Genomic DNA, 12,490 nt, shown 5'->3' on the forward strand with positions numbered 1-12,490 from the left:
GCGACTGTGGAAAAAGAAATCGTGTGTTGTCCCGATTGTAATTGGAGCCCTTGGAGCAATACCCAAAGGGCTACCCCGCTATTTAGAAATTCTAAATTTGCCGGACTTGAACATTTTGACTCTACAAAAAAACCACCTTACTCGGAACAGCTTACATCCTCCGACGATACCTTAACAGTTCCTAAGTCCTTGGTTAGGACTCGAGCTGCTGAGCTATTAACCAGCCTCAAAGGCTGTGAATCTCACTAAAGATTAAATAATAATAATAATAATAATAATAATAATAATAATAATAATAATAATAATAATAATTGTAGAAGAAGAAAAATGAAGTTTGAATGATTATGTGAACCAAAGTACAGAAAAATTGCTGCAGGCTGTGAAAATGGAGAACATTATAAAAACAACAGAAACAAAGGCAGAATATAAGGAAAAACAGCTGGATGACAGATTAAATAGATGGAAATCCAAAGCTTTGCATGGACAGCAATTGAAAAACATTGAAGGAAAATGTGATGACAACTTTACATGGGCATGGCTTAAGATGGGAACCATCAAGAAAGAAACGGAAGGTTTAATACTGGCTGCTCAAGAACAAGCACTACAAACTAATGCCATGAAAGCAAAGATACAAAAATCCACCGACAATCCAAACTGCCGACTTTGCAACAACAAAGTCGAAACTGTTTCACATTTAATATGTGGATGCAGCAAAATCGCACAAACTGATTACAAAGCTAGACACGACCGAGTTGCGAAATTAATCCACTGGTCATTATGTAAAAAATACGACTTTCCTGTATCCAAAAACTCATGGGAACAGAAAGTGGAAAAAGTTATAGAAAATGAGAAGGTGAAGATCTTGTGGGACTTTCGAGTACAGACGGGTCGTCACCTGGAACACAACACGCCAGATATCACAGTTGTCAAAAACCAAAATGTACAATTTATTGACATCGCAGTACTAGGAGATGCCAGAGTCGAAGAAAAAGAACTGGAAAAAATCATGAAATATCACGACCTGGCCATCGAAACTACATAGCTATGGATTAAACATGTCACAGTGATACCCATTGTCATCGGGGCACTTGGTACCATGTCCAAGAATTTTGCAAAATACATCAAGAAATTGCAGCTTCCTGCAATAACACCAGCGGAACTGCAAAAAAACTGCGCTACTTGGAATATCGTACATCTCAAGAAGGTACTTGGTTGATACCTAGGACGCTGGCAGCAACCCGTATCAACCATTAGCACCAGTCAATGGTATTTGTGATGCATTTTTGAATGTTCAGTTGACTGAGTTTCATGTTTAATGAATAAAGATAATAACAACAACTTTAATGTCATTGTACGTGTATACACATACAACGAAATTCATTTAACACCCAAAAACCAGGTCCAACACACATAACAATCCCCAAACGCATCCTCACCCACCACAAATTCCCCGCCCCTAAACCACCCAAACATCCACACAGCAGACCAAGTAATGCTGTCCAACAGCTCACTGATGGTGGCCCTTTAGTTCATGGTTGAGTGCAATTATAGCTCTAATATGGCATGTGGACAGAGCCTACGGTGCTCCAGGATACCTTTGTCCCATTTCCACTTAATGGATGTTTGTCGTCTTCTCCTGATTCATAATCTAATGGGCTATTGAAAAAATAAACACATTGTTTGAATAGAATAGATTCCAAGCAGGGATACAATGATAAATAAACACAGGAAGGAATATGGTGGCACAGGGAAGTTTCAAGTTTGCTACACAAACAGCCTGGTGTGCCTGCTTATTCTCTTGAAATCCCTTCCTCTCCAATCTCTCTGTTATGCAGGAGAGGGATGGAGAAAGACAAAGAAAAAGGCACAGGAGAGATTGCCTACAAAACTAACTCCTTTTTTTTTAATTTCTGTCTCCCCCGCCCCCCTCTCTCTCTCACACACACACATACACACACACAACCTTTTAAAGCAATCAGTCACAGGACATATGGTAATGGTGATGACATGACTGAAAAACATTGTATAGATCATAAATGGGGGCATTGGTCATAAAAAATTTTCAGCACCACCATAACTTTGGCCACGGAATGAGGCAGGCAGTAAATGAGGTCTACCTGTAGGTGTTTTGCCAGCAGGCAAACAGTCTGATTATAGACTATAGAGGTCACTTTATGACCACGCAACCACCTCTGGAAAAAGGTCATAAAATCAGATTGGTCACATGGGTGACCTGATTTAAGACCATCACAAGTTATGACCATGATGGGTAGCTCCATTACGGTCCTAACTCGAGGACTACCCATATCAGGGGTCTTAAATACCCAGAGCCATTTGGACCCGTTTCCCCACAGAAAACAAAAACACCGGGAGCCACAAAACCTGGGTGGGCGTGGCCAACTCAACATCACTCCCATCCAGTCACATGACCGCCCCCCCCGCCAAGCCTACTCAGGTTTTGTGGTGCCCGGTGTTTTCTATGGGTCTCTCTCTCTCTCCCTCTCATTTGTTTTTCTCTCTTTTCCTCTCTCTCTCTCTTTCTTTCTTTCTCTCCTCTCTCATTTGTTTCTCTTTTTCCTCTCTCTCACGCTCTCCCTCCATCATTTTCTCATTTCTCTTTCTCTCTTTTTCTCCCCTTTTCTCTCGCTCATCTCTCCCTCTCCCTCCCTCCCTCTCTCTCTCTCTGTTTCGCTCACGTACAAGCGGGATATCCTCCTGGGCCAGGATCATGGCGGCGACGCCGACTCCTCCTCCCGCTGCCGCCACTGCGCACCAGTGGTGGGTTTCAAATTTTTTTACTACCGGTTCTGTGGGTGCGGCTTGGTGGGCGTGGCAGGGGTAGGTTACTGCAAAATCCCCATTTCCTCCCAATCAGCTGGGACTTGGGAGGCAGAGAATAGATGGGGGCGGGGGCAGTCAGAATTTTTACTACCGGTTCTCTGAACTACTCAAAATTTCCGCTACTGGTTTCCCAGGACTGGTTAGAATCTGCTGAAACCTGTCTCTGCTTGCGCACTCAAGTGAGTAGCTGGCCGCGCTGCGCAGGAGAGCTGGAGCTCTTCCCTTCCTGCATCCGGTGGCCGTGGCTGGTCCTCCCCGTTCCCCTGCTTCTTGAGCCGACATGAAGGGGTCCAAGGCTGGTGCTGAGCTGTCCGCGAAGGATGTGGAATTGCAAAAAGCAGTCGGTCACTGGCAATGTAGAGAAAACGCTAGGGGCGCTTCAGCCGCGCGACTCTGCAGAGAGGCTCATGCCTTCTCGGGGCAGAGAGCAGGTCGCGCGACCGAGTTGGCAGGGAGCTGCAGGAGAGGAGTCAAAGAGCCACATCCGGCTCTGGAGCTGCGGGTTGCCGACACCCGACCTAAATAATCAATGATTATTTAGTGCTGTATGTGAATCTTGTTGTACTAATAATAATCTAGTAAACGTATATGCTGCCTGACTCCCAGAGACTCTGGGTGATTTAAAATTGTTAACAACATTTAAGAAGACACACACACACAAACGGCATAAAAGATATCAGAATACTTTCCTCTGCATATTTCCAGAAGCTATAGCCCATATCGTCCTATTAGAGCAGTGTTTCTCAACCTTGGAAGCTTGAAGATGGGTGGACTTCAACTCCCAGAATCCCCCAGCCAGCACTGCTGGCTGGGGGATTCTGGGAGTTGAAGTCCACCCATCTTCAAGCTACCAAGGTTGAGAAATACTGTATTAGAGTGATGTTTCAACAAACAGAAAAAAGGAATTAACAAATTCTGTTTGTCTTGCGTGAAGCCAGCCTACTAATTTTTGCTGCGGTCAGCATCTGAAACAGTTCTTGCCAAGCAGGAACTGTTGGGTTTTGTTTTGTGTTTTAAACATATTTTTTTATAGAGTATTACAAAATACAAAATGCGAAAGTAAACAGAAGAGCAGTGAGGGGGGGAGGGGAAAAGGGGAAGAGAAGTGAGGAAAGATAGGGGGAGAAAAAAAGAAAAAGAAGCACTGACTTCCGACTCCCTCTGTTCCAGTAAAATAAGGCATTCGCTTCAAATCACAACTTTTTGCTTTCTCACAATAGTACGAACCAGTCATTTCTATAAAGGTCTATCAGTCTAATCTCTAAAACCCAAAGAAAGAGTTTCATTCTTTTCCACATCAAGCACGAAGTTCAGAAGTGGTTTCCATGTGGAAACAAAAGTACTTATGTTCTTTTCTTTAATCAAAGTAGTCAGTTTTGCCATTTCAGCCACCTCCATCAACTTCCACAACCATTCTTCCATGGTAGGAATCGAAGTGTCCTTCCGTTTTTGTGCATACAACAGTCTTGCTGCTGTCAACTGTTGGGTTTTATCGTTTTATGTTTTGTTTTGTTTTATTTATACTACGCATTGTTGGAAGAAATGTCCATCTAGGTTCAGTTACAAGTGGGGAAAAAGACACTGGATTCATGGAAGTTTGCTTGGAAAGAAGGTTTATCGATGAACAGGATCACATGGCTTGAGATCCGGGTGGTAAAAATCAATGATTTTTTAAAAAAAATCAAAAAAATCAGATTTTTTTTATTTAAATCGGATTTTTTTGATTTAAATCAGATTTTTTTTTTATTTTTATCGAATTTATTTTAATAAAAAACTTTTGGGGTAATAATCTATCGTACGATAGTTTTCTATTTAAGATACATAAATAATTGAGTTTATTCAGCCTGAAATGGAGCTGAGTTATGTAGCAGGAGGCTGTATATTCTGCAGCACTGGGACTATCGGTGAGTCAACAGCGGGTCAAAGGAATAGCAGAGATGACAGTTGCTCTTTAAAAATTATGATTTAAATTGAGTTGATTTAAATCAAGCCTTTTTACTAGTGATTTAAATCATGATTTAAATCGTGATTTAAATCAACTCGATTTAAATCAAATCCACCCTGCTTGAGATCCTGGGCAGAAAAGGGCAGAGATGCTGAGAGTCCCTGGGTTTTATGCCCTCTGTTGGGCTTTGAAATTGAGCTTTGAATCTGATTGGTTGTCAGACTCCCATGGGACCATGCAGGGGTAACTCTGTAGGTTGTCTTTTGAGTCCCAGGCTTGGTTGACTCTTGCTGGGTGATGATGTAATGAAAGGGCTTTGGGCAATTCCTACTATGGCTCTGCCTGCAGGAGGTAGATCTTTGTTATGTAGAATAGATCTGGCCCAGGCCTTAATGGCCCATTGACAAAGGTGGGAAGCTGAGTTTCTGCCTCCCTTTTAGGGGAAATATTCTGCCCTTTTAATATTTCCTAAAATATCTCATTTTCCTAGGAGAGGGATGGGTGCTAACCTCCTTGTGTATTGTGTTTTTTATTGTGTTTTTTACTTGGCTGTGCACCGCCCCGAGTCCTTCAGGAGAGGGGCGGTATAGAAATAAAATTATCTATCTATCTATCTATCCTACAGCATATTTGGGATATGTCCTGTTTTTCTCTCCAATCTATTCTGATCGGGCTTCATCAAACATCAGGGCTGCAAGCAAGGGTTGATGAACGCATCCAAAAAGTGACCGAAAGTGTTACTTAGAAAGTGTCCGGTGCAGAAAGCTCAGGGAACAAGATCAAAAGACATCAAGACTAAACAAGATTCGGGGTTTAATCTGGGCTGCTAAGGTTTAAGCAAAATAGCAATAGCACTTAGACCTATATACCGCTTTACAGTGCTTTACAGCCCTTATTGCCCCCAACAATCTGGGTCCTTATTTTACCCACCTCGGAAGGATGGAAGGCTGAGTCAACTTTGAGCCTGGTGAGATTTGATCTGCCAGAACTCAGGTCCTAGAATTTCTCAACATGTTCTAGACCAGTGGTAAAATCCAATTTTTTTTAATACCGGTTCTGTGGGCATGGTATGGCTTGGTGGGCATGGCTTGGTGGGCATGGCAGGAGAAGGATATTGCAAAATCTCCATTCCCACCCCACTCTGGGGCCAGCCAGAGGTAGTATTTGCCAGTTCTCCGAACTGCTCAAAATTTCCGCTACCGGTTTTCCAGAACCTGTCAGAACCTGCTGGATTTCACCCCTGTTCTAGACCACAGTTCCTCAACCTTGGCAACTTTAATACATGTGGATGTTGTAGGAAAGCACCCCCACCTCCCCAGAACAAAATATTGTTTATTCTTAATATTAAAAAGAAACAGAATGGAATATTTCTCCTGAAGGAGAAGAGGAGAAGGCATCTTCTTACAGGCAGAAAGTAGCTCTGGTCTTCCTGCTGTAGGAAAACAGCCTCAAGCAGAAGCATGAAGAGGCCAGTCTTTAAGAAACAGAGATTTTGTATCCATTCAGAAAGACTAGGCCAATCTATTCATAAGCAAAGAGCAACCAGAAACTCTTAAAAAGCAACACGATAGTCAAGAACCAAAGCTAACAAGATTAGCTCAGACAAACAAAACACCTATGATTCACATTTCTCCTTGTGCCTGTAGAGCCAGCTACATGACCTACATCGGGGGTGTCAAACTTGATTCATTGAGGGCTGCATCAGAGTTGTGTTTCACCTCGGGGGGCCAGGGTGGGCATGGCCAGGATGGGTGCCTGTGGTTGCCTGAGCACTCTGCCAGCGATAACAGGCTTCCGGCTATGTTTTTGGCTGCAACAGCTTCCTGCAACCCTCTGCCAGCAAAAACAGGGCTTGGGAGGGCCGCCTGTGTCCCTCAAGAGCTCCGTTTTCAGCTGCGACAACCTCCTGCAACCCTCCGTTTTCGCTGGCAGAGGCATTGCGAGTCGGTCCTTTGCTGTTTCCAGGGCGGCCCCGCGGGCCAGATCTAAGCACCCTATGGGCCGGATCTGGCCCCCGGGCCTTGAGTTTGATACCCCTGACCTACATGATTGAATTGGAATCAATTAAATTTAAATAATAAAGGACATATTCTTGCACAGGAACATGCATCTCAATCACAAAGGCCCAAAGAATGTATAAAAGCCCACCTACTCTCAATCCCTTTTTGTCAGCTACCCCAGAAACATGCTGCTGTCACTGAGGTTTCTGGCTAGCAAATAAACGGAGACCTTCCTTTCCTGCAGCCTGCCTCCATTTTGTTTCCAGCGTCTTTCTCCCGGCTTGGAACTGGACCTCATCTTTCTTCCAACAATGTCAACTCCCAGAATCCCCCAGCCCGTCTTAAAACTATCAAGATGGAGAAACCTGCCTTGTCGACATCTAGAATGTCTCAATGTCCCTGTATATAATTACTGCAATATCATAAATGAGGGCTGAAAGAGACAAATTGTATTTGGTGAATTTAGGAAAAATAATCAGATACATTATCCCTTTTTCTGGAAATTAAAATGTTTTTTTCTCCTCTCCCCCCCCCCCATGTTTTTCAAATTTTGTAATTTTAAACTGAGTGAACTTCAATTCCCAGAATTCCCAAGCCAGCATCTTAAAGTTTTCCAGTTTGAAAAACACAGCATCACAATTTAATCTGGAAATGTATTATTTTTCCAGCCTTTTCTCCAGAAATCCTGTCATTGGGGCTGTTTGTAGGCTATATATCCCTTGCTTTTTGTCTTTTAATGAAATTTAGCTGGCTCCACTGGATTTCATCTCATAACCTGCAGGCAATAGTTGTGAAATAACACATCGTGTACATAGGCAGTTGTGAGACAAAGTTAAGGTTACGGCCTTCCTTTTTATGATAGGCAATATTTTTTTTTTTTTACTGTTGGTGTTGATTCTGTAAACATGTTCAGGTTTGTTTCTCTAACTTTTAGAATTTCATTTCCTCAATAGAAAAAGGTGCACCATTTTGGGGTCATTGGTTCCACCATAAATTATTCTTACTGTTCAGAATCTTTTAATTTTATACCAATTAAGATAAGTGTACAAATACATTCTGTTCATTATAGTGTAATAATGAGTGTTCCTTGGAATTCTGCTGTTTTATTAACACTAGGCGGGATTTTTATGAGAGTAAAATGGATCCTCTGCATGCCACTTTAAAATCTATCTGGAGGAACAATTAGAAAAAAGAAGAAGATAAATCTACATACTGGGCCAGGGAAAAGGAAGTATCTCAGCCACATAAATACAAAAACAGGCAAGTGGTAACATGTTTTTGTTCCCATGTGTCAAATATGGCAACAGTAACATTATGGAGGTGTTTAAAAAGAGAGTCGGCTTGGTGCAGAGGGTAAAATGTTGGATTAAAAATTTAGGAAGGAAGAGTTGCAAAATTATTTTGGGCCTGTCAGCCTAGCCTACCTCACAGGGTCGTTGTGGCGGGAAAAAATAGGAAGCACGAACGTTATGCGCCCTGCCTTTAGTGCACAGTCAAATAAAGGCAGGACATCATTCTAAAAATAATATATAGTCAATGAAAAGACTTCATGAAGATGGATTGACTATATACAAAACAAATATGGGACTAAAAAGTTGCAAATAGCTTATGAATGAAATATTTAGATGATTTTTCTTTTTACTTTGACATTTTAGTACCTATGGTGGAGTTAAAGAGTAAGGGGATGTTAAGAGTTTATAGTTAGTTTGTTTATGTTAGATTATGTTTGTTAAATGCAATACCCTGTATTTTGCTCTGGGAAGTGGGGAGGGGAGGGAAGGGGAAGGGGGGGAAATTGTTTATAAAACATTTTAAAACTTTTCAATTAAAAAAAAAAAGAAAAGACTTCATGGAAGGGAGTATTTTAAGCGGGCAGTTTTAAGTAGAATTCCCTGGAAGTCAGGAGCCCTCAAGGCAGAGGGATTGAAAAGATAAGTACAGGCAGTCCTCGATTTACAACCATTTGTTTAGTGACTTATGACCGTTTTTCACACTGGTCACGTGATCAAATTAGATGGGCAACTGGCATATATTTATGATGGTTACACTGTCCTGGGGTCATGTGATCCTCATTTGTGACCTTCCCAGCGGCTTCCAACAAGCAAAGTTAAGGGGGGAGGAAGCCAGATTCACTTAACGACTGCATGATTCTGCGGTGATTTGCTTAACAACTGTGGCAAAAAAAAAGGCATAAAATGCAGCAAAACTCATTTAAGATACGCCTGGCTTAGCATCAGAAGTGTTGGGCTCAACTACGGTCGTACGTCGAGGATTACCTGCATATAGACTGTGCAAAAGGTGCACGATAGTCTGTCCTGCATCTGACCCAAAGGTGGGGTCTCACCTCGCAGTGGGAGAAACCCCCTCCCCGCCCCCCCAGGAAGGGAGACTGGAGGAGTTTTTTAGGTAGTCCTCGATTTACAACAGTTCCTTTAGTGACTGTTCAAAGTTACAACCGCACCGAAAAAAAGTGACTTAGGGCTGTTTTTCAGACTTACGATCATTGCGTGGTCGTGCGATCAAAATCCAAGTCCTCGACCACTGAACTCGTATTTATGACGGTCGCAGTGTCCCGGATTCATGTCATTCTCCCTTTTGCGACCTCTCAACAAAGCAAAGTCAAGGGGGGAAGCCAGATTCACTTAACAACCATCCTACTCCCTTATTAACTGCAGCGATTCGCTTAAGGACGGTGCCAAGAAATGTCATCAAACGGAGCCAATCTCACTGAACAAATGCCAGAAATTATGTCGCACTTCACAGAAACGTTGGGCTCAAGTGTGGTCGTTAAGTGGAGGACTACCTGCACTAACCTCAAGAGCGGCAGCGATTCACTTAACAACCGGGGCAAGAAAGGTCGTAAAACGGGGCTCAAACCTCAGTGAACGTCTGTCTCGCTTAACGACATAAATTCTGGGTTCAACGACAACCATAGCTCGAGGACTAAATAAATAACCCCTGCCTGGATTTAAACCTTAGAGCCTTGGTGGCACAGCAGACTAAAGCACTGTTAAGTAACATCAGCTGCCTGCAATTACTGCAAGTTCAATTCTCACCAGGCTCAAGGTTGACTCAGCCTTCCATCCTTCCGAGGTAGGTAAAATGAGGACCCGGATTTTGGGGGCAATAAGCTGACTTTGTATAAAAAAGAACACCACTTGGGGGGGGGGGGGCGAAAGCCCTACTAAGCAGGTATATACAAAAGTATGAAGGCTATTGCTTAACGCATTGTAAGCCGCCCTGAGTCTCTGGAAAAGGGCGGCATATAAATCGAACCAATAAATAAATAAATAAATAAATAAATAAATAAATAAATAAATAAATAAATAAATAAATAAACAAACCGCCCCTCACCCTCTACCCTCACGGGGGAGACACTCAGATCCCTCCTCCACTGCCCTGATCTCCCAACTGTCTGGCAAGGATCCCCAAAAACCCGTGCTTCTTCGCCCTCCTCACAACGACCCCGCGAGGTAGGCCGGCGGGAGGGACGTGGCGGCGCCCGCTCTTCCCTCAAACAACCCCCCCCACCCACCCACCACATCCGCATGCGCACCTCCTCCACCTTCCCGCGCGCGACGTCATCGGCTCCGCAGGTTCGCCCGCGCGCGGCCAATCAGGGCGCCGGAGGAGGAGGAGGGGAGGAGGAGCGGCGGGGGTGGTGGGTGTGGGAAGGTTTGTGTGGGGTCCGCCCCTCCCCGCGCCCCCTCATTGGCCGCGCGCCTCGCCCGCTCGCCCGCCCCGCCCCTCCTCTGCATATTCATGAGGGGGGCGGGGCGGAAGCGGAAGCGTTGCGCGGAGACGGTTTCCGAGGAGTCGAGGGTATAAAGCGCCCGCCGCCGCCGCCGCTGCCGTCGCCTCTCCTGCCGCCCCCTCGCGAGTCGTGGCCGCGCCGGACCGACCCGCCAGCGCTCCCGGAGCAGCCCCGTCCCCAGCCAGCGCCGTCCACGCAGCCGGCCCCTGCCCAGCGGGGGGAGCAGCCGGGCCCCGGCGGAGCAGCGAGGTCCGCGAGGAGCAGGTACCGGCCGAGCTCGGGTTCCCTTCCCTCCGCGCATACCTTCCCACGGGCCTTCCCACGCGCGGGCGCCGTTGGACACGCGGGATCGGGGGGGATGGGTGGTGGAAGGGCGTCCTCACGACCTCTTTGCCCGCGACACGCATCTGCACGTCGGAACGCTTTGGCGACGTCAAGATTCCCGCCTCCCCTCCAGGGAGATGAGGTTGACCTTCTTTTCCCGGATGGGCTGCCCTCCCGATGGGACAAGATCCCAAAAAAAAAAAAAGAGGGGCGGGATGGAGATGCTGGGAGTGGGGTGGGGTGGGGTGGTCCCCCCCTTGGCGCAACTGGAGGGCACCAGGTTGGGGAGGCTGTGATGGGGAGTGTGTGTGGGGGGCTTGGTTGATCCTTCCTTGCTCTGGCTTTGCCTGGTCTCCATCCAATGCCTCTGTCGCCTCCTTCCAGACGGGCTGGATGGGGATGATGGGGGTTAGGGTCCCTTTGGCGTACCTGGAGGGCACCAGGTTGGGGAGGAACGTGGCTGCAATGGTGGGGAGTGGGGGGGGCTTGCTTGATCCTTTCTTGCTCTGGATTTGCCTGGTCTCCTTTCCATCAAATGCCTCTTCCCCCCTCCTTCCAGATGGATGGGATGGGGATGATGGGGGACCCCTTGGCACATCTGGGGGGGGGAACCAGTTTGGGGAGGAACGTGGCTGCAGGAGCCGAGGCAGCAGCAGTGGTGGTGGTGGTGGAGGGTTTGGGGGAGGAGGAGGAGGATGGAGCCTTGCTTGATCCTTCTGGATTTGCCAGGTCTCCTTTCCATCAAATGCCTCTGCCGCCCTCCTTCCAGCCGACCCCCTAAAAAAAAGAGGGGCTGCCCCTGGCTGGGTTGGAGCGGATAGATGGCCCTTGGACAACCCCCCCCTCCCTTTGCATGGTGGGTGTAAGGATGCAGCAGGCTGGCCTCTCTCCGGTTACCGCGATTGCTCTCTCCTGCTTGAGGCTGGCTCTCCATCCTGCCACTCCCGAGCCCCATGCAACTGTTACATAATCCCGGGATTGGGAGAAGCGCATCCTTGCTGGATCCCTAAAACTCCTTTTCCCCCCCCCCCCTGAGGTGCACCTCCCTCCCTGGCTGCAAAATCTCCCCCCCCCCTTTTTTTTTTGGCATGGTTTCCCCAAGCCCTTGAGAGGCTCATCATCAGATCCGTGTCTCTGCATGAGTTTGTCTTTACGACTTACATTGGGGTCAGTTTGCTGAGGAGGGGGGAATAATCAGCCTTTTCTCTGCATGATACTCTCTGGATAGATCTTGTCCGTCCTCTTTTTGTTGCAAGAGGAGGACGTTGGTGATCTCATGCTTTCCTGGACCAAAACGGTCCTAACAGGTTAAAAAAAGAGGATCGCCAAGGAGATCTCCGAATCTGGGGGAGAAAGGGTGGGTTTACAGGAGGAACATTAGCTTGGGAAGGAGATGGAAAAGATTGGCGGGGAGGGAGATCTTCTGATATGGACCGATGTGCTTTATTATGCAACTTAAGGATTAGAACATATCCCGAGTGAAAATTTTGGAAGGGGGAAAAGTGTGGGGTTTTGTCGGAGAGGCAGGAGGATGGATGAAAAGATTCCTGTTCAATGGACGGGCACAGAATCGTTTGTTCTTCGGCTGTAGTGATTGGGGAGAAAAGTCAGAGGTCAAACAGTGTG

At 46.1% G+C, this 12,490-nt stretch overlaps 1 protein-coding gene across 1 annotated transcript in view; it reads left to right on the forward strand.

Moving 5' to 3' along the window:
• The first annotated feature begins 10,627 nt into the window (after positions 1–10,627).
• The window catches only part of SLC45A4 (solute carrier family 45 member 4), a 112,813-nt gene continuing 110,950 nt past the window's right edge, over positions 10,628–12,490 (forward strand). The window contains exon 1 of the mRNA XM_070940301.1: positions 10,628–10,804. The gene's annotated coding sequence lies outside the window, so the exon portion shown is untranslated. The remainder of the gene's footprint in view (positions 10,805–12,490) is intronic.

Source organism: Pituophis catenifer, unplaced genomic scaffold (assembly GCF_029215685.1).
Source record: "Pituophis catenifer annectens isolate HBS135680 unplaced genomic scaffold, rPitCat1.0.hap2 SCAF_3, whole genome shotgun sequence".
In the NCBI taxonomy this organism is placed as follows: Eukaryota; Metazoa; Chordata; class Lepidosauria; order Squamata; family Colubridae; genus Pituophis; species Pituophis catenifer.